This window comes from Pinus tabuliformis, chromosome 8, assembly GCF_031772625.1.
Source record: "Pinus tabuliformis cultivar Carrire ecotype Pingquan chromosome 8, CPIR1, whole genome shotgun sequence".
NCBI lineage: Eukaryota > Viridiplantae > Streptophyta > Pinopsida > Pinales > Pinaceae > Pinus > Pinus tabuliformis.
Window position 1 is genome coordinate 95,888,031 of NC_142294.1, and position 20,736 is coordinate 95,908,766.

Genomic DNA, 20,736 nt, shown 5'->3' on the forward strand with positions numbered 1-20,736 from the left:
GTGTCAAGATGGTGTAGGCCGTTACATTAAGTGTTGTCAATAGTGATGATTTACATAAGAGGTGACGTCGCTATCATACAAGGAAAATTCCCTCATGCAGGAGTGGCTCCACGAGATGTTCCGCTACAGGAACTCTCAGTCAAAAAAGACTCCTATTAGTATGACATAAACTCATGCATGATCATAATGAGAATCCCGCCAATATGGCATCAAAGGGATCTCAATGCAAACATACATGACGACACATAAGTATCCCGTCAACATGACGACAAAAGGATCTCAAACAAAACATGACAAATCATGACATCAAGTACATCCCACAAATGATTCCGCATCACATCAAGCAAGAATCATGAAACAAGTAAGAAAACAAGATCCCACATCAAACATCAAATAGGGATCTATGCAGCACAATGCATCTCATAGCAAAAAGAAGTACATGAACACATTGCATATACCTCACATCCTGGGGCCATCTGAAGAAAAGGATGTCAAACTACTGAAGCTGGTTGTACCATCAATCTCGCGGCGTCAAATCTCATGGAAATGACTGCTCGCACATTGAATGCTGACACCTGCACTCCACTTTGAAAAGTGGCCGAAAAATGAAATGATCAAATGGAAAATCTAATTACACCATCAGATTCATGGCATCGAATAATGTAAAATCGACTGTCAAATTTCTGAATTCTGAAAAAATGAAAATCTGGGGCTTAAAGAATCTTTTAGATTCCTTAAAGATTCCCTCCTCCGGGTCATCTGAAAATCTGATGCCTAGATCGAAATTCCAACTGCACCATCAGGTTCGTGTCGCTGAGAGGTGTAGGATCGACATAAAGTTTGTCCTATTTGGACATTGGGAAAATTTCACCCTCCGAAGAATTTGGCCCAATCATGGTTCTGCCTGTGTTTTTCCAGAATCATGGTTCCACCTGCAAAACAATTAAAAAATAAAGTCTCAGTTTTCATGTTGTTCCCTTGACCTCCATACCATGGCTTCGTTCCTCCGTTCTCCAATCTGCCTCCTCGCACTAATAAAAAATGGGTTTATGTATAAAAACGTGGGCGGAGTTTCTAAAGAAACTGCTGTGCCTGTTGGAAAACTTGGAAATTTGTTAGTGGGAGGTCGAGGGATCAAATCCCGCCTCCCCATAAAACCCACATATACAAGTTTTATTTGGGTGCAGTTTGTGATCATTGGATTTTTTTGAAACAAACTGTTTCATTCATGGCGCATTTTAGTTGGTGGTTTTGGGTTGTTGTATTAAACTTGGGCACTGTATTAAATGGTGGGTGATTTTTTTTGGTCATGTTTAGTTTGGCACGGCACCACATGGGGCCACCGTGTGGGCAGGGCCAGTTGGCCCGCCGGCCATGGGTTCAACTCCCACCGGCTCCGTTTGTATGTATATGGTATTACGTTGGGGTGTTGGGGTATGGGCCGGGTCCACTGGAGGTGGCCTGCCCACCCCATTAATATTGGTTAAATGTGCTGCGGTGGTTGAGGGAGGGTTGGCGGGGGTCATGGCTCGTCGGCCCATAATTAAAATTTTGATTTAATTATGTGTTGGTCGTTGGGGAGTGGTGGGGTTGGTGGCTCGCCACCCCAAAAATATATATATATTATATTTTTTTTTAACAACAAACACATTTTTCAAATTTTTCTAATATGGGGGATATTATACAAATTAACGATCCAACAAATTCTCCTACTTTCGGGTCCTAGGTTTCATGCCTCGGGGTCGGTCAAATTGTAGGACACTTAAACCTAGCCCACAGTCCAACTTTGACCAAAACTTTGACTGGCCCGTTCTCCCTCATACGGGCTCGGATCGATGAACTGTTCACACTGTTACAATTAGGACAACAAGATCTGCGCTCTGGTCCTGGTTCGAAAGCATTCTGATCACTTTGATTTTTGATCTTCCATAAGCCCTCTTTGTCTTGTGTGTGTCTCTGGAGCCACCTGGATCAATCCTCCCCACTGAGGAGCTTTTCGTCTTCCAAAAGCATGAAAAATAATCTGGAACTTCTTTGTACCTTGTTTGCATCACAAGCGTCCTTAAAAAGGTCTCGCTTCCATCTCCTTCACCTTTGTTCTTTGGAGCCTTAATCGATGAGCCGACACCTACAACCTCTCCAACCTGTAGTACATTGTTTTTGCAAATTACATGCTTGTCTTACATGACCAACTAATGACCCAAGCATCCCACACTTGCCACGAGTTTATAACACATACTCGGTGGTCAAGCTTACATCGAAATGGAAACAATCCCCCAACTACGAAAACAAGGCCAAAATATCATTGTTGCTCCAACAAGTGATGGAAAACACATCATCATTGCAACACATGATTTACAAAAATAAGGCTAAACACTATTTTTGTCTTGACAAGTGATGGAAACACAACATCACTTTCAGAGTGTAAAATGTAACTCAAAATAAGACTAGACATCATTGTTGCTTAACAAGTGATGGAAAACACATCATCACTTTTACATTTTAAAATGCAACAAATGATATAAAAAAGCACGACCATGACAAGCTAACATATATAGAAATCATTTTTCACTTATCGATGTGAATAGGTCATCCCCCTGTGGTGGTTTTGCTTTTCGAAAAATTGTTCACCTGGTTCATGCACTGACACTTTGTCTTTAAAGCGTTGCTCTGGATGGAGCCTCCAACATGTGGCTCTTTAATGGCCACTTCTGTCATAATGACTATAATATGTCTTCTTCCTCCAGATCTGCTTTACCTGCTGCTGGGAGGGTCTTTCACACCTCATCCTTTTATGTGCTGCTATTATTTCCCAACACTTAGAAGATGTATGGTTATGTAATCCACAAAAGGTACATGTCTTTCAATTCCATGATTTATATCCATCATTAACAACACGATTATAATTGAAATGAGCATTCGAATATCGAGACTGGTTATACCTTTCCTTACTACCTCTGGTGTCTTTATTGCTGTTAGAGCTTGCCTAAGCCCTTTCCCTATAATGGGCATTGCCATGGGATGATGGGGATGTGTTCCCATCATTGTCTTTCCTCGACGATTTCAACGAGGTCTCGGAAGAATCTGACACCTTCGAGCATTCTCCTTCGGTGTATCCCAAGCCTGCAAATCGAGGTCTCTGCACAACCTCCAATGGTTGAGTTATGCCTTGGTTATTAAAACCGAGTTCTTCTTCCTCCTCATGCCTCATCTTGGTAAAGGGCCTCATGTTTATCCCTGTAATTGGGATCTCAAAATCTCCAACAGAAATCATACTATGTGAAGACAAAACTGAAAGGAAATCAACATCTTTTACCTTCCCTGTCGAGTTGGAAAGAACTAATGAGGGCTTCTCATAATCTGTTGTTGTTGGTTCGCTAGCTATCTCGGCGTATTCCCCAACTTCCTTTCTGACATACCCAAGTCCTTCCTGGCGGGGTAATTCCTCTACTTTGATGGGGTTGACAATGCCTTGGCATTTAATGCCCAAGCCTTTTCCTTTGTACCCCATTTTCTTCAACAGTTTGGAGCCAATTCCTTGGTATGATTTTCAAAAAAATCGAAATCATCATCAGGAAACATACATGAAGATGGAGAATTACTTTTTACCTCACACGAGCCACGCTGCAACTTTTCCAAGGCCTCGTCCTTAACTTGCAGCTGTTGTAGCAAACTTTGTTTTTCCTCTTTCTCTTCATGTAGAAGCATCTTCAAATCAACGTTCTCTGTTTGAAGATTCTTTTTGTTGTGCTTCAGTTCTTCCAGGGCCTCTTCCGTGGCTCGCAACTGATGCTGCAATCGCTCCTTCTCCTCTGTCTCTTTTTGTAGAGCTTCATACATTATTTCCACCCTTTTGGAAATTTTGAGCATGTTCTCATACATCTCTTTTTCATCCTTTATCATTTCACGTTCCATTGTTCACACTTGCAATTCACATCCATGCAAAGACCGCTCTGATACCAAACTTGATCCGAGTTGACTCAACTCCCAGATTTAACCAAGATCTTTTACTTTCGTGATGTGATTAGAATTTCATTTAAAATAGCATAAAGGAATAGATATGCATACTGTAAAGAAGAAGGAACATGACAATAATCAACAACATAAAAATCAAGACATTGATAACGGAGTTCGTCCAGGAGGGATTACGTCTTTAGGCCCCAGTGTCAATATGGTGTAGGCCACTGCATCAAGTGCTGTCAATAGTGATGATGTACATAAGAGGTGATGTCGCTATCATACAAGGAAAATTCCCTCACGCAGGACTGGCTCCACGAGATGTTCCACTACAGGAAATCACAGTCAAAAAGGACTCCTATCAGTATGACATAAACTCATACATGATGATAATGAGAATCTCGCCAACATGGCATCAAAGGGATCTCAATGCAAACATATATGAAGACACATGAGTATCTCGTCAACATGACAACAAAGGGATCTCAAACAAAACATGACGAATCATGACATCAAGTACATCCCACAAATGATTTTGTGTCACATCAAGCAGGAATCATGAAACAAGTAAGAAAACAAGATCCCACATCAAACATTAAACAGGGATCTATGCAGCACAATGCATCTCATAGCAAAAAGAAGTACATGAACACACTGCATATACCTCACATCTTGGGGCTATTTGAAGAAAAGGATGTCAAAATGCTAAAGTTGGTTGTACCATCAATCTCGCAGCGTCGAATCTCATGGAAATGACTGCTTGCACATTGAATGCTGACACCTGCACTCCACTTTGAAAAGTGGCTGAAAAATAAAATGATGAAATGGAAAATCTAATTGCACTCGTGGCGTCAAATAGTGTAAAATTGACTGTCAAATTTCTCAATTCTGAGAAAATGAAAATTTGGGGCTTAAGGAATCTTTTAGATTCCCCCTAGACTCCTCAAAGATTCCCTCCTCCGAGTCATCTGAAAATATATTGCTCAGATCGAAATTCTGACTGCACCATCATGTTCATGTCACTGAGAGGTGTAGGATCGACATAAAGATTGTCATATTTGGACACTAGGAAAATTTCGCCCTCCTGAGAATTTGGCTCAATCATAGTTCCACCTGTGTTTTTCCAGAATCATGGTTCCACTTACAAAACAATTAAAAAATACAGTCTCGGTTTCCATGTCACGCCCTTGGCCTCCATAACATGGCTTCGTTCCTCTATTCTCCAATCCACCTCCCCGCACTGATAAAAAAGGGTTTATGTATAAAAACATGGGCAGAGTTTCTAAAGAAACCATTGTGGCCTGTTGGAAAACTTGGCAATTTGTTAGTGGGAGGTCGGGGGATCAAATCCTGCCTCCCCACAAAACCCGCATGTATAAGTTTTATTTGGGTGCGGTTTGTGACCGTTGGATTTTTTTGAAACAAACTGTTTCATTCATGGCACATTTTTGTTGGCGGTTTTGGGTTGTTGTATTAAACTTGGGTGTTATATTAAATGGTGGGTGCTTTTTTTTGTTGTGTTTAGTTTGGCATGACGCCACATGGGGCCTCCGCTTGGGCAGGGCCGGCGGGCCCGCCGACCGTGGGTTCAACTCCCACTGGCTCCATTCGTATGTATATGGTATTACATTGGGGTGTGGGTCGGGTCCATCGGAGGTGGCCCGCCCACCCCATTCATATTGTTTATATGTGCTGCAGTGGTTGAGGGAGGGCTGGCAGGGGTCATGGTCCGTCGGCCCATAATTAAAATTTTGATTTAATTATGTGTTGGTCGTTGGGGGGTGGTGGGGTTGGTGGCCCGCCACCCTAAAAATATATTTTATTTTTTATTTTTTTTAACAACAAACACATTTTTCGAATTTGTCTAATATGGGGGATATTAGACAAATTAACGATCCAACAAATTCTCCCTCTTTCGGGTCCTAGGTTTCATGCCCCGGGGTTGGTCAAATTGTAGAACACTTAAACCTGGCCCATAGTGCAACTTTGACCAAAAAATTGACTGGTTCGTTCTCCCTCATACGAGCTCGGATCGACGAACCGTTCACACCATTACGATCAGGACGACAAGGTCTACGCTTTGGTCCTAGTTCGAAATCATTCTGATCATATTGATTTTTGAGCTTCCATAAGCCCTCTTTGTCCTATGTGTCTCTGGAGCCACCTGGATCAGTTCCAAAGGTTCCTCCCTTAGTGCCAAAAGAAAAATTATCTTCAAGATGTCCTTATCTAGATCACTATGGCCTGATCTCTGCAAATTGTATTTGAAATGTTCCACAAAGTTCTCCATGTTCTCATCCTCTTTCTGCATAATCTTAAAGATTTCTTCCTTAACATCTCAGGATTTGCAATAGTCTTGATGTTGGAAATAATACTGAGAGGGGGGGGGGGGGGGTGAGTCAGTATTAGAAAATCAATAATCTTTTTATTTCCATTATCAGATTCTTATACACTACTTTAGTTAAGGCAACCCGCATGTATACGCAACTGTGTTTAATGCAACTAGTGTATATCCAGTAAACTTATGATTCAATTAGTTGATCTTTAATGAGTGCATTAGAACATTATTAACCATATAGACAGTAAACAGGTGCTGTAAAACATAATAGATCATCACACATAAGAAGCACACATGAACACCATGATATAAGGTGGAAACCCAATGTGGGTGAAAACCACCTGCTGCAATCGTCTCTATCTTCCTTTTAATAAGAAACTTCTTTTTACAATTTTGTACTGGCGCAGACTCATACCAGTACGCAGGCGCCCACCTACAGAAGGCTAAAACCTTCTCTCATTCTCTAGCTACTACTGGAAGGGAGCTACAACCCCCTAGCTCTTGTACTAGCCAATATGTTTACTAGTATGTAGGCGTTGACCTACAGTAGACTACAACCTTCTCTTTTCTTCCAGGGACTACGTTTCATAAATTTTCAGACTTGATCCATCAATACAAAACAATCACCACTGCAATACAACCATAAACTATATTTGCATCATCAATTTATGAATCATCCAATAACTGAATCACTGAAACCCTGTTATCAAAACACAGTCACCAGAACACAGAGCAGAACCCAGAACTCTACAACAACCAGTAGAACCAACAACAACCTCAAATATCAAATATCATAATGTATACGCTACTTGGCTATGTCGAACCAGCGTGTATACGCTGTCTCACCAAAGGGAACCCGCGTACAGATCTGAAAATAATTACTTATACCTTCGCTGCAATTTCAACTTCAGATATACACAAAACATAAGATATAAAGGATAATACATGCGTCAGTATTCAGATCTATTCATGATCATACCATATAATGATAATGCATTTTAGTCTTCATGATCCCGGTCCATCAACCTTCATCAACCGCATAGGTGCACCCTTGGTTCAGATCAAGCAAAACATCACAAACCCATAAGTAGCATACTAGGTCTCACACTTCATCAGATATTCATCACTTGCACACTTCCACTCTGGCCTAATGATCTCCTCCTCCTTTTATAGTCTTAGGCCTTACTCAATACCATGGTCCAAAACCACTTAGAACCAATACCTTGGACCAAATACCTGGGGTCAACACGTCGGACAAGATACCTTGGACCAATACCATGGATCACAATACCATGGACCAAATACCACAGGCCAAAACCAAGTTCTCCAACATGTACGCGTCTTTCCTTGCTTGAAAGTGCGTGTATACGCATACGTGTCTTTTGGTCGGTGAACCCTCGTATATATGCGGCTGGGTCAAAGGGAACCTACGTATATCTCTTTTTCCTTCATTCTGAGAGCTTGAACTGTGGTCTGTCATCTAAGTGAGTTGCCATCAAGGACAACACTTGTGTCATACCTGTATCATAATGCCAACACTTGATACTTTTTGAGGAAAATCGTCTTCATATCATCCCATGTAGTAATATATTTCCTCCCTAAACCCATGAACCATCTCAGAGTTGTTCCCTTCAAAGTGGCATGGAATATCTTCAATTTCTGGGCATCAGAAATATAGTCATACCCTCGACAGACAACGTCGAATTCAAACAGGAATGTGCCTGGATATTCAGAAGAAAGACCATGAATGTTAGGTAATGTTGTCAAAGGAATAGGATTCATAGGTGCATCACCCCTGATATCTCCAATTGGGAACCCAATCGAAGAAGTTGCAAGAGCCATGAATATCTTCCAATATTCTCTTGGAATCTCAACAAGTTCTGGTTGTTTTGTAATGTGCAGTTGAGTCTATTTAACAACACTTCCTCAATCAAATGGTGCAGTGAATTCCATCAAGTCTTCTTCTTCTTTTGAACTCACAGTTTTCAGTTCCCCCGATCCTCTGCATGCTACTTGTTCTTCCCTGAGTTGTGCTTCTATTATTGGGGGAGGTTCTGGTTGTGAAATTGGCTACCCTCCAGATCTCGTATGAGATCTCACCCAAACAGCAGCTCACAACGATGCTCCCGATTCAACTTTTGAAATTATTTCTTGGATACAGGCAGTTCTACCTAGATCTTTGCTTCCTCTTTTTGGGGGTCTTCCTTTGCCCCTATTATTTGTATCTCTGTTCATGCAATTAGAAAATAAAAGGAAAAAATTCAAGAAAATTGAAAGCTCAGGACCTGTAGTAAGGTGAAAACTTCCCTCCCGAGGACGAGAGAGTGGCCCCTAAAAATAAAGCAAAAGAAGAAAAATAAAACAACCACAAAATTCTAAGCTCATGACCTAAAACAAGGTGAAAACAATTCCCTTCCTAGGACGAGAGAGCAGTTCCTATGAAAGAAACAAAAAAATATAATGTTTAGGATCTAGAGTAGGGTGAAAAAATTCCCTCCCCGGGACGAGAAAATGGTACTATGGTCAATATTGGTCGTACTTTCGCGCCTTTGATAGCCTCCCTGACAATGTCGCCAAAATGTTGGTTTTCAGATATGAATCATGCAATTCACCCAATTCCACATTAATTGTCAACTTGAGGCTCCACTGGTTATTTCATGGCTATCATGCAAGGTATATGCAGTCTACAGTTTCCCTACCCAACATTGAACATTTAATCATAAATTAACAATGTGTAAAAACAAGTTATAATTGTAACAACAATTAGAGTAACAACAAGTTAAGAATCACAGCAACACACTGAAATCATTATGTAGCAAAGAGATAACACAATAGAAAATAAACCTACACACATTTAATCCAATAGTGCCTAGTCAGGAGAGTGGGCCCAACTCCCTGATCAGGGTTGTGGCAAGATTAAGATCTATAAAATACTCAAAAGATCAGCAATTATATTAATCAAAATATCATTATAGAGGTCTGTTTTTACAATTCATAAATCTCCCATATCTCCTAGCGGTGGCTTGCCCAGCCCCGTTATCACTACTTATACATTTCATTAACAAATAATAGTGCCTAAGATTATGGTAACTGTCTGCTTGCAAATACATAGCAATTCTTGAGATATAACAGAATACAAAGATAACACTTGTGCTAGTCAATAGGTTGAACTACTGTTGCAACTGATATCCAAAGATAGTGCTGCCAGCTCAATAGTCATCATATGATGAATCATGCTTTTGATCATCATTCCTCCAAATCTGCACGGAAACTTAAGTTAGCAAGTCGCTTTAGGCAATAATCCCCCACGAATATGCTTCATTGATTAACAATTCACAAAGACATGGCAATAGGTGTACCTTTTCTATTTAGAATACAATTCGATCCACAAGGACATGAAATGAGTACAGGAAAGGGATGAAAAGGCGGGTAAAAAGTGGGCAAATTTAGGAACCAACAACATTCACAATCACTAGACACCTGAATGCATGAACCCCATGTGGGTATTGCAATGAATAAATTAGAAAAAAAAGGCAGGAAGATAAATACCATTTTTCCCTATACTAAGATAATAATAAAAAATCACTATAGCTTCTAGGAGCGTTCTCGAGTGATCATTGAGAGGTTATGTAGCTTATTATGCTGATTTTTCATCCAAGAGGTGCAGAAATAGCCATGGCAGAAGGAAGAGTAGAATGAGCCATTCCTGTCATCTCGGGGATACAATTGTTACCCTATAACCAACCTCCTCCAATCTTGTCTGTTGAATTGACCCTAAGAACTTTGGGTTGTTGATCTAAATGGGGTTATACTCCAGGTGGCGAGCATATGAAGACCTCCGAGAGAATTCAATGGAAGGGAACTAATAAAGGGTTGGTAAATCTTTGTGCGTAATTGGAAAAAATCATTACCCTTTCGAATAACAACATCAATATCTAATTTCATTATTTACCAAAGGTAAAAGTCACACACACACACATACATATACTTAAATTAGTACCATGGTAAATATTCTGTGTAGTAAACACGTCGAAAACAAAATTCAAAAATAAAATTTTTATTTTTCCTTGTCACCATATAGTTTTTATTATAATTTATCTTCTAGATATGTTACATTTCCAAACCTACATCAAATATTTTTTATATGAAAAAAATATTAAAGTAAATTCGACTATATAAATGGCTTGTTTTCTCTTTATAATCTAATTTAAGTTTTATCATTGTTGTATAAGATAAATATAAGTTTTTAAAGTTTTATTCTCACCATCATTTTCTATATTTTAACATGTAAATATAACCAAATTCGAATATGAATAATGTACATATAAATTTCTACTCTTTTATTACATAATAACATATTTAAGAAAATAAACACAAATAATAACATGCTTATTTATAAAAATAATAAATTTAAATAATATATATGTAAATTTTTATTTTATATCACAATATATTTATTAATAAAATATATGTTTAAATAATTCATTTTGGAACGATATGCATACAAATTAGGCTTTCTTCCCTTTGTTCATACATTTAAAAATATTATATGAGATAAATAAAAAAATTAAATTTTCCTTCACATGATTCTTTGTATGTCTTATTACATATTAATTTTTTCCCTAACTGTTCGCTATTCCTTTTTTAAACATGTGGATTCCTTTCACATGAAAAAATATGATTCTTATAAAAATTAAAAATACATATAAATTTGTTTTCTATTTGCTATTAGATGCTAAAGTTATGTAAAATTGTAAGTGCCTTTGAGACATTATCAAATCAAACTTTCACTAGCAGGGTTTCCATTCTATTAAATGTATTACCTATATTTAAACTAAGCATGAGGGACTAGTTCTAAAAGTAGTTAATGCTTTGGTGCTAGGTATTTATGTAATTTTAAAGATTATATAAATTAAGTTAAACCAACCTAGATCCATATTAACCCCAGATTTATCAAGCATTAATAGGGGTCAAATCTCTCGATGTGAAAACCTTTCTTAAACCTCTTTACTGACTGCTTTGAGGAAATGTTTGCAGCTTGAAAGATTTGATCTATCTCTGCACTCGGTATATCTAGAGTTAATATATTGACACACACAAAAATTACGGATAAAAATTTACAATTTTGAAAGATGCATAAATGTATAATAATTTACATTGTGATCAATCTTAATCTCTCTTCTTATGTTTTTCTCATAGTCACACCTACTACTTTTGCCATCTTTTCAATTCTTTGCCTGTAAAACACTCCAAACACTAAGATGTTGTTGGAGGACAACAATACATATAGGTGTTTTTGATATGAGAACTTTCTTTTATTTACACAAACCATTCACAAAATATTTAAAATATAATTTAAAGAAAGGAAATAGATAAAGAGAAAATATGGCTTCTTTTTGGGTTTTTAAATTAAGAAATTATAATTAAAAATGTTTTATAAAAATTCCTTTTTTTAAAAGCTTTCCCACAAGACTCTCATGTTGGAGGACAACAATTATACAAAAACAAATCCTATTTTGTAGACATAATTTAGCAAAAACCTTTCAACAAAGAAATTAAGATACTTTAATAAAAATTCTCATACTAGAAGACAACAACAAATAGAGGTATGTTTAGTTTTATGATTTTTTTTAAAGTGCTATTTTTGGTCTGAGAAATATCTTTTACACAACGATAGTTAATTATACAAAAATAAAACCAGAAACGTAAAATTCATTTAAAAAAACATGATTCACATGAAATCCATTATCCAAATAATAAATAATTATATAAAAACAAAGCATAAATTTTCAGACATAAGAACTATAAATACATAAGTCAAAACCAATGATTCTCTCATATGGGAGAACAACAATAAATAGAAGTATTTTTAGTCTAAGAAATTTCTTTTATTTAGACAAATAATGGACAAAAACTTTAAAATATAATTTAAAGAGAAAAATAAAAATAGAAAGAAAATAAATTTTGTTTTTATTTTTTGTTTTCTTAAATTAACAAACTATAACGAAAAATGTTTTATGAAAAATTTTCCTTAATTTTTTCAAAAACTTTTTGTAACAAGCATAACATAAAATAAAATAAAATGTTACTATAGTTAATATTTCTTTACACTTGACGTCAATCGACATTATCATTCATAGTTGTTCATTCATATAAATGTTTGTGTTATTATTATAGTTGATATTTGACATTGTCATACGATAACATTGGCTTTTTAATTTAACTTGCGGTTATAGTTTTCACAACCTAAATACTAATCAAACTTTAATGTGATGATCTACTGCCTTAACTTAGTTGTAGAGCTGAGTGTCACCGGGAGGAACATTCGCGAAGGGGTTATGACCTACAGTTGTCACCCCAAACTGACAACCTTACGGAATGAGCAACAACAGTTTTCGCCCAGGTAAGATCCCTGGTTGGTGACAATATTTTCTTTTTATTAGCTAGTTTTACTTTATCTTATCGCTTAAATCTGAAACATCTAGCTTTTGTCATGGTAGGGGCTTTGTGTACAAAGGTGAACGTAGAGGGGGAAGGTAAAAGTTACTTTTTGAATTGGCTTGGAGGAATTACAGGTGTAAGGTCTCCCTAAAGGTCGAGGATCATACTCAAGTAGGTTCGAATCCTGTGTGTCATTAATGCGTTATTTCTTTTCTCCTTTTCTTGGTGCTTGTCATTCTGAGGATATAATCTTTCCCAATTTTGCTTGTAGGTTAGGGTTTGAAGTCATAATCCAGATTCAGAGTTATATCCTTGGTGACATCACCAGGTTATTCTGATAGAGTTTTTCTATTTCTTCTTGCTATGGTTTTATTTGAATGTAGTTCCAGTTTGGCCAGCCTTACGACTATGGGTTCTTCCACCCGCCACTGGTCTGTAAGGGTTATCTGTTAGAGAGAAATTTTCTTAATGTTGTTGATTAAGAGGGCCTTTCTACCAACACTGTAGCTGTAGGTCGATGTCGAGGTTTTGTAATTTTTTTTTGAATAAACATTTTGTTAAATACTTCAACCATAAATTGGACTTAAGCTAAAATGGCTTATTTAGACAACCCACAAGCAAGGTTTCACTATATTATTGTTCCTTTCCAAATTTCATATAAGTAAGAATGGTGTGTTGTTGTTTTATTATGTTCCTTCTTTCGTAAGATTCCTTTTCAGGATTTTTGCTAAGTTGACTATCCTAGTTAACAAAACGCACTATGGCATTTGTTTCATGCTCAACAAAATATTGTATTTTAATATAATCGTAGGGATAGAAGGGTTCATAAAATTTTTTCTTCAAAGTGTATGAAATTGAAGTTCTTTTATGGAATTAAGTTTGTATTTCCATGGTTCTAGGAAAATGGTCCTCTTAGTTGGAGTTTTATCGTTTCTTTTTTTTACTACAGATTTTTACAAGGGCTCACAAGATGTGCACTTTCCTAAGTGAACCTTTGTCAACCAACTGGTTACCCCTAAAATCGACAGGGTCTAGACAGTTCCATGCTTGAGACTTGCCTCATAGTAGAACTGACCATTCTTCTTGTTACTTCTGCAAATCTCAGATTTCTTTCTTCGGGTCTTTCCTTTAATTTGGTTCAGCACTCGGGTAACAATACCGATAATCCCCACACTAACAGGTTTAATATGACTGTAGTTGTACATGTAGATATATATACACAATCTTTCCTAGGCCGACAACCCTCACAGAGTAGTTGCTACCAATTCTCATAAGCATTGGAATATAAAATTTCTTCCATTCCCTTTTCAGAAATTTCGCTATCAGACTCCGGGTATTAAGCAAAATTCGCATCAATTTGCATACAAAACTCATAACAGTCCAATATCTATTATATTATTATTATTATTATTTTAAATTTTAAAAAAAGAAACATTAGAGTCTTGGGAAGGAATCACTTATATGTGGTTCATTTTATCTATGAATTCAACCAGGTAAATACCTCTCCACACAACCTTTGATAAAGGAAATTCCATCCACTTATAGGAATCCTCCTTATTATAGATATCACGAGAACATAAATTTGGATGGACCCGTTTCATATCATTATAATCGCATGCAGAAGCAATGTTATGTGTTTGTAACATTTCAATAAGATGCTCATGTTGAGCATGTTCTAATCCACTATTAATGTTCAAAGTTTTCCTAGGGTAAATCTCAATAGGAAGGGAATGTTCCTTAGATACAATATCCAAATGTGCCATGTTTTCTCTATGTTGAATTAACTTAGTAGGTTAATAATTCTCTTGAGAGTGACTTTCAAGGAGGTGCACATGTTAACACCGAGGTTGTTCCCTTTGACTCCCAAGGGAATACGGTCGGGGTAACCACTAACCAATCTTTGGATTACAGCTTCTAGCCAAACTGTAATCAGAGAGGGCTCTCTCTTTTAAGGTTTGTCTCTGTTTTGTGAAGATTTTAGGCTAGTTATGAGTTCAGAGTTTTGGTTTTATATTTTGGTTGAGGGATGTCTCTCTGTACCTATGTTGGAAGTCTTCTGGCAGTATTAGTCCATTGGGCAGTGGAGTCTGTGGCTACAGGTTGTCTGGAATATTGAGTTGAGTTGCTGAAGTTACAGGGCCATTCAAATACATCATGAAACAAAATTGAAATTGTAATTATGAGGTGTGTTTAACCAGTGAAAAGCAATTAAGAATTCTCCACTAAAATGGGGGTGTAAGAAAGAGATATATTGCACAGGAGAAAACTTGAATTCTTGAAACAACAATCATTGTGAAAGATATAGTTTGGAGGTGCAGCAGTTAAGAATTACACCTTATGACTATAACTGAAGAAAGACATTTATAACAGCATAGATTGAGTTCAGGGTATTCTGTGAATAAATCCTGGAACTATTCTTTTTCTTTGACATTAACTATGAAACACAGGAATATGAATGAGCTATGAAAAGATAACAAAAACACATTATGAAGAGTTTTTAAGGAAAACTTATTGTGCCACGAAATACGCAGGAATCCTGTAATACTCAGCAAAACACCACAATGACTCAGATAACGCAGAGCTTTGGAAATTCCATCAGCCTTTGTATTAATACTCTGAAAATTTACAGCATAAGAAACTCTAGAAGAGCAATCAACAACAACCCCTGCAAGCTTATGCGAGGGGGGAATATATACAAACGGTGATAAAAAATATCTGAAGCGTTGAGTCATCTGAGAAATAAATATGTTCACCAACTTGTACAGAACAATAGATAAGAAGTTATTACAGCTTTGAATACAACATAAATGCTCTTCAATTCTGTCAAAAGACTTTTTGACCTTTGGAGGCCACTGAGTCGGTTGAATGTTCTGTTATAAATGATGAATGACGTGTCTTTGTAGCTCTGTCCTCCTGTAGCTTTTCGGCCCTGTCACCTGTGACTGTTAGTGCTGCTTTAGTGGCTGAATAGTTTTGCTGAGTTGGCTCAGCCCATTCTTCTCCATGCATGCTGATTTTATCAAAATTTTCCTGTGTACAATAACTTATATATTAAATTGAAAAAACTTGAATACAGGCTCTGGTTTACAGTATTAACTGTATCATTTTGGTCCAGACCTCCTGTGTGGGCAATTGATGTCTCAGGATTGCCTCTAGAGTCTCATCTGCCTCTGTGCATTTATAGAAATTTGGAGTCACTTCAAACAAATGTTGAATCTCATTCATGATGAAAAATAGGTTCTCAACCCTGTTGTAGAGACTCTGCCCTGATGCTGGCCCTGATTCTTCTGAAGTGTTGGGTCTTTCTGTAATCTGATTTGTAGCAAATGTGTTGACCCTTTTGGCATAATTTTCATGGGAAAGTAGTTTTCCTGTGCTGTTCAGTAAGCTAGGAAGACCTCTTTTCCGCAATGCTACAAATTTGTCCATGAACTTATTAACCTCTGTCTACATATCATGGCTTCTTCTTTCTAGTGTTTGCACCAGGCTTCTTAGTGTTAGGACTCTTTTTATTAGCTGGATGGTTTCAGTTCTACTGGAGATTCCCATTGTTGCCAGCTGAGCACTTGTTCTGTTATTAAGCACATTAATCATTCTATTGGCAACCTCAGGCATATTGCCTAGAGATGCCCTTGATCTCTGGATTTCTCTGTGTGCTTTTCCTATGAGCTCTATTTGCTCATGAATGGTCTCAATGTATTGCCATTGATCAGTTATGGATTGGCCAATGTTGGCCCATAGGACTATCTTGAGTTCAGCCACTACTTTATCAAGTGTGAGCTCCTTCTCCAGCTCCTTTATCTTCTCTTTGAGAGCCTTTATCTCTCTTCCTTTCTCAGCAACACTTTGTTTAGATTTATCATATCTTTCATTCAACTTGACCAAATTTTCCCTGGCCTCATTTAATCTTGCCATTTGGGCTTCCAGGGCTTGGATTTCATTCCTTAGCTTCTGCATGTCCAAGCTTGGAGCCTGCTCTGTTGTTGGCGCTGGTGCTGATGTGGAAGGCGCTGCCTGTTCTGTCTGTTCAGTGGGAGGAGCGGTAGTTTGAGGAGGCTCCTCAAGGTTGATTATCTCTGGAGGAGGCTGGGATGTTTGTCCTCCTTCTTTTTTTTGTAATGTTGCCTGTAGTGCAGCCTGTGCAGCCTCTGATTCTCCCAATTTCTCCTGTGTCTGGATCAGCTGTTTGTATAATGACACCAGCATAGCTGCTGCATCTTGGTCATGTCTCAGCTGGGCAACTTCTCCAGTTTGTGGGTGAATGGTTGCTGGGACTTTTACCATTTTCCTTAGTGCTGCCATATCTGCATCTCTTAGCTTCAATAATGATTGTACAGCCTTGATTTCCTTGGGATCATGCCCAAGTTCTATGATTATCTCCTCTAAGGCTTTGATTCTGTTGTCCTTTGCTTGAGAGGATGCCCTCTCCAACTCAAGTTGGGCAGCTGTATTATTTAGGCTATTTTCTAGCCTGTAGTTCTCCAATGTCTTATCTGCCAAGGAGGCATACACCATCTCACCCGTTTGCTTATGTAATTCGATTTTATCCATTGGGTGGATGTCCTTGGCAAGGACCCCAAGGTTGGTCCTTATGTAATCTGCAGCTGACTGCGGCTACAACATTGCTGGCGTAAAATGGCTCATGATCATTTTGCCCTCCTAGACATCATATGCAGACATTAGTCTTTGCTGGTTAGTGGGAGCCATTTTCAACAAATGATTGTATAGTTGTATCCTTATGGGCTCATTCCTCTTCTTTATATCAATGAACTGCTGCTTGATGCCCAGTTCACCTCCTCTTTGCTGGCTTGAGGAGCTGACTTCTCCTCCCACTGTCCTCTCTAGTTCCTGCTGGAAGGAACTTGCAGATGCCTCCATGCTAGGTGGGCCCATGCCCAAAGATTGCCCTATTGGCATTTCTTCCTCTGAGAGGGGATTCATTCTGTGTCTTTTCTCCCCATGAGTTGTTGATGTTGTGAGGGGAGTATCTCTGTCCCTCTTTCTACTTATGTCTTCTTTTTGTGGGGTTTGGAGGACTGAGGCCTCCACTCTTGTCTCCTGCCTAGGAGGCAGAGTGTCCTGAGCTTGCTGCTCGGTGGATTTTGGGGCCTGTGATGTTTGCTCTTGTTGCACTGGCTGTTCCTTTTCTTACTGCCCCCCTTGTTGCTGTTGTACCTGTGGCTGTTGCTGCACTTCCTGTTGCTACACCTATTCATGAGGTGGCTGCTCTGGCTCCATCTCTTTCTCTTTGCCTTTGCTGGAGGTTTGATCAGCAGCTTTGGCTGCTTGCTGATGTGCTGAGGAGGATGAGGCAGCTGCTCCTACTTGAGTGCCTGGAAGAGAAAATACCTGTGCACAAAGCTCTAAGTCAGCCATTTTTTGGATATTTTTAACTGCTCTTTCATTTAATTCTTCTTGTGTGACAACTTCCTCTAAGGTACCTCTCCTCCACTTTATTTGATTTGCATATTTTTCTATATGAGGCAATCTTACGTGGTCATAACTGGCCAGCATATACTTGACCCTTCTTAAAGTTATGAAGTGATTGGGGTCATAAGGTTTCCAAAGGAAACTGGTCTGTAGGCCAAGGGATTCTAGCATTCTGTCTGCTTCTCGCCAACCTTCCTCCCTTTTGTTGTAAATGAAGTGGCCTAATTGATTTCTTACTTTGAGCTGTGCTTTCTTGCCTTTGCCTGAAAAATGCAGCACATCAGCATTCCCAAACTGCCTGAAGTATTCAAGGGAAAACAATCTCATGGGCACATATTTGGGCAATCTGTATGGGGACAACTCACACCCATATATTCTGATGACTGTGTGGTTTTGGTAATAGTGCCAATCCCCAATGCTGTATACCTTGGACAGCTCAAGAATCCTCTGCATCTCATCAGTTAGTCTTGGAGGAGGTGAGCTCATAAGCAAAGACATGGCTGGGTGGATGAAGAGGTCTATAAACTCAGAATAAGTGTATGGAGAACAGGATCTGCAGTGGAAGGCAGAGGACCAATAAACCACTGACCTTGGATTTCCTTGTGCATCCACTTTCTTCACAGCAAAGTGAAATTTCTCATGTTGATGATACAAAATTAAGTGGTAGATGTAGGAGGTGTATCTGAACACCCTTTCTCTTGCCAAGTTCATCAATTGCTCATGTATTTTGTCAGATATGTAGGTGGCATAGTCATAGCATATTGGAGACTTTCCAGGGGAAAACATGAGCATCATCACCAGCACAGTTTCATCAACAAACTCAATTGAAGTATAGCCCAGAATGGGACTGATCATGTCTACAAGGTCTCTGCCCAATTGGTTGAGGTAAAAATGAGAAATGGGAGGGTACTTCACAGTGTCAGAGTCAATGTAAAATTGATTTAGTTTGGTGACCTGAGCATCTGTCAATTTAGCTCCTTGCTTTATCAGATCAGTCAGTGATAAAGGAACTAATTTCTTCTCAGTTTTGAAGTGCAACATCTCTCTGATGGCTTCAGGGGTGATATAGAAAACAACTAAGCCTGAAGGGTCAATCACAACCCTCTGAGTGGCGTCGTAGCAGTCAGCACATAGGTGGATTAGGTCAGGGAACTGGTTGACCTTAGGGAGCTTGAAGATAGGGAGGAAAGAATCCCAAATGCCCAATACATCTGTTCCCATCTCATGTTTAATCTTCAATTCGTTTAACAAGTGGATGTGGTACTTGCTGTGCATTAGCATTTCTTCTGATATCTGATAATCCAGGTCTGCTAATGGTTGCCATTCCAATTCTCTCTGAGGGGCATTTAATGGAGCAATGTTCAAGGCTACAGGAGCTACTGGTGCATCCATGGTTACTTTAGGCTTCTGTTTGTATGCACTGGTGTTACTATGCAGAGCAACACAGAGGAGTATTTTTGCAATATAGAGGTGAATTGCAAGGAAGAGAGGGTAAATTGTAACAGCAGCAATTGGAATACTGCACAGAGGACTACTAGAGCAAATGCTCGGCCTTAAAAACTCTCTTCACGGTAAATTGATGCAGCTTGGGTTCTTAGTTCACGAATGCGCGAACCAGCTGTATGTTTTGTGAGAATTTGGCTAAACAAGGCTCTGTAGGTAAATTTCGACTTTACAATTGAAAATGGAGGCTAGCCACAGGGGATTCGCCGGTAAATTATAAGCTTGCCCACTCTTTTAACTTTGTTTCAGACAATTATGGACACAACCGAGCGCAGGGGAGGTAAATTTGATAAATACCTGGTGAATTGCTTGGCAAAGTTTGCAAATGCAGGTGGGATGGAAGCGCCGGCGGTCTCCTGGTTGATTTCAACTGGTCGGCGATGGATTTGGACGAAAAATGCATGCAGGGGGAGTAACAGTGTTTTTCGCAAAAGTAACGAAAAACATGAATTTTGGCCAAAATATAGACTTTTGGGTTATTTGGTGCCTTTTTTGGATGACGTCAACACGACGTCATCAGGTGGGGTCAAGGTCAAATGACGTCAGCATGACGTCATCAAGGGACGTGGCGGCTTGAGAGTGGTCCACGGGGATGATGAGGTGGCGGGTAGGTCAAAGCAGTGGCGGACGGGGGCGCTGACGCGGCGGTGAGGTAGCAGTGACGCTGGCAAGGCAGGTTCACAGAAACCGGAAACGGTAAGCGGTATACTATCGCACCGTTCTCTATACGGAAGCGGAATTTTCAGAGGGTGCTCCGATACGATTGGGGGTGATGCGTGGCAGAGGCCTGACATCACCCTCTGACAAATTTCGGAAGGTAACTTTCGGACGTCGGGCCCGGTCCGAAATGCATGAGAGCCGTCGGATGAAAAGGGCCAGATCCGACGGTCGACGGATCGTTAATGTGCCAGGTCAATATGGAAGGGGGCGGGAATAAAATAATATTTTTCTTTGGAGGATGCGCCCGGCGGGAACCTTTGGAGTTTGGAAAATTTATATGGTTTCCAATGTATTTTTATAAAAACGTGCATAGCGCCCAAACTTTGGGTAAAATGAAAAAGTGGGTT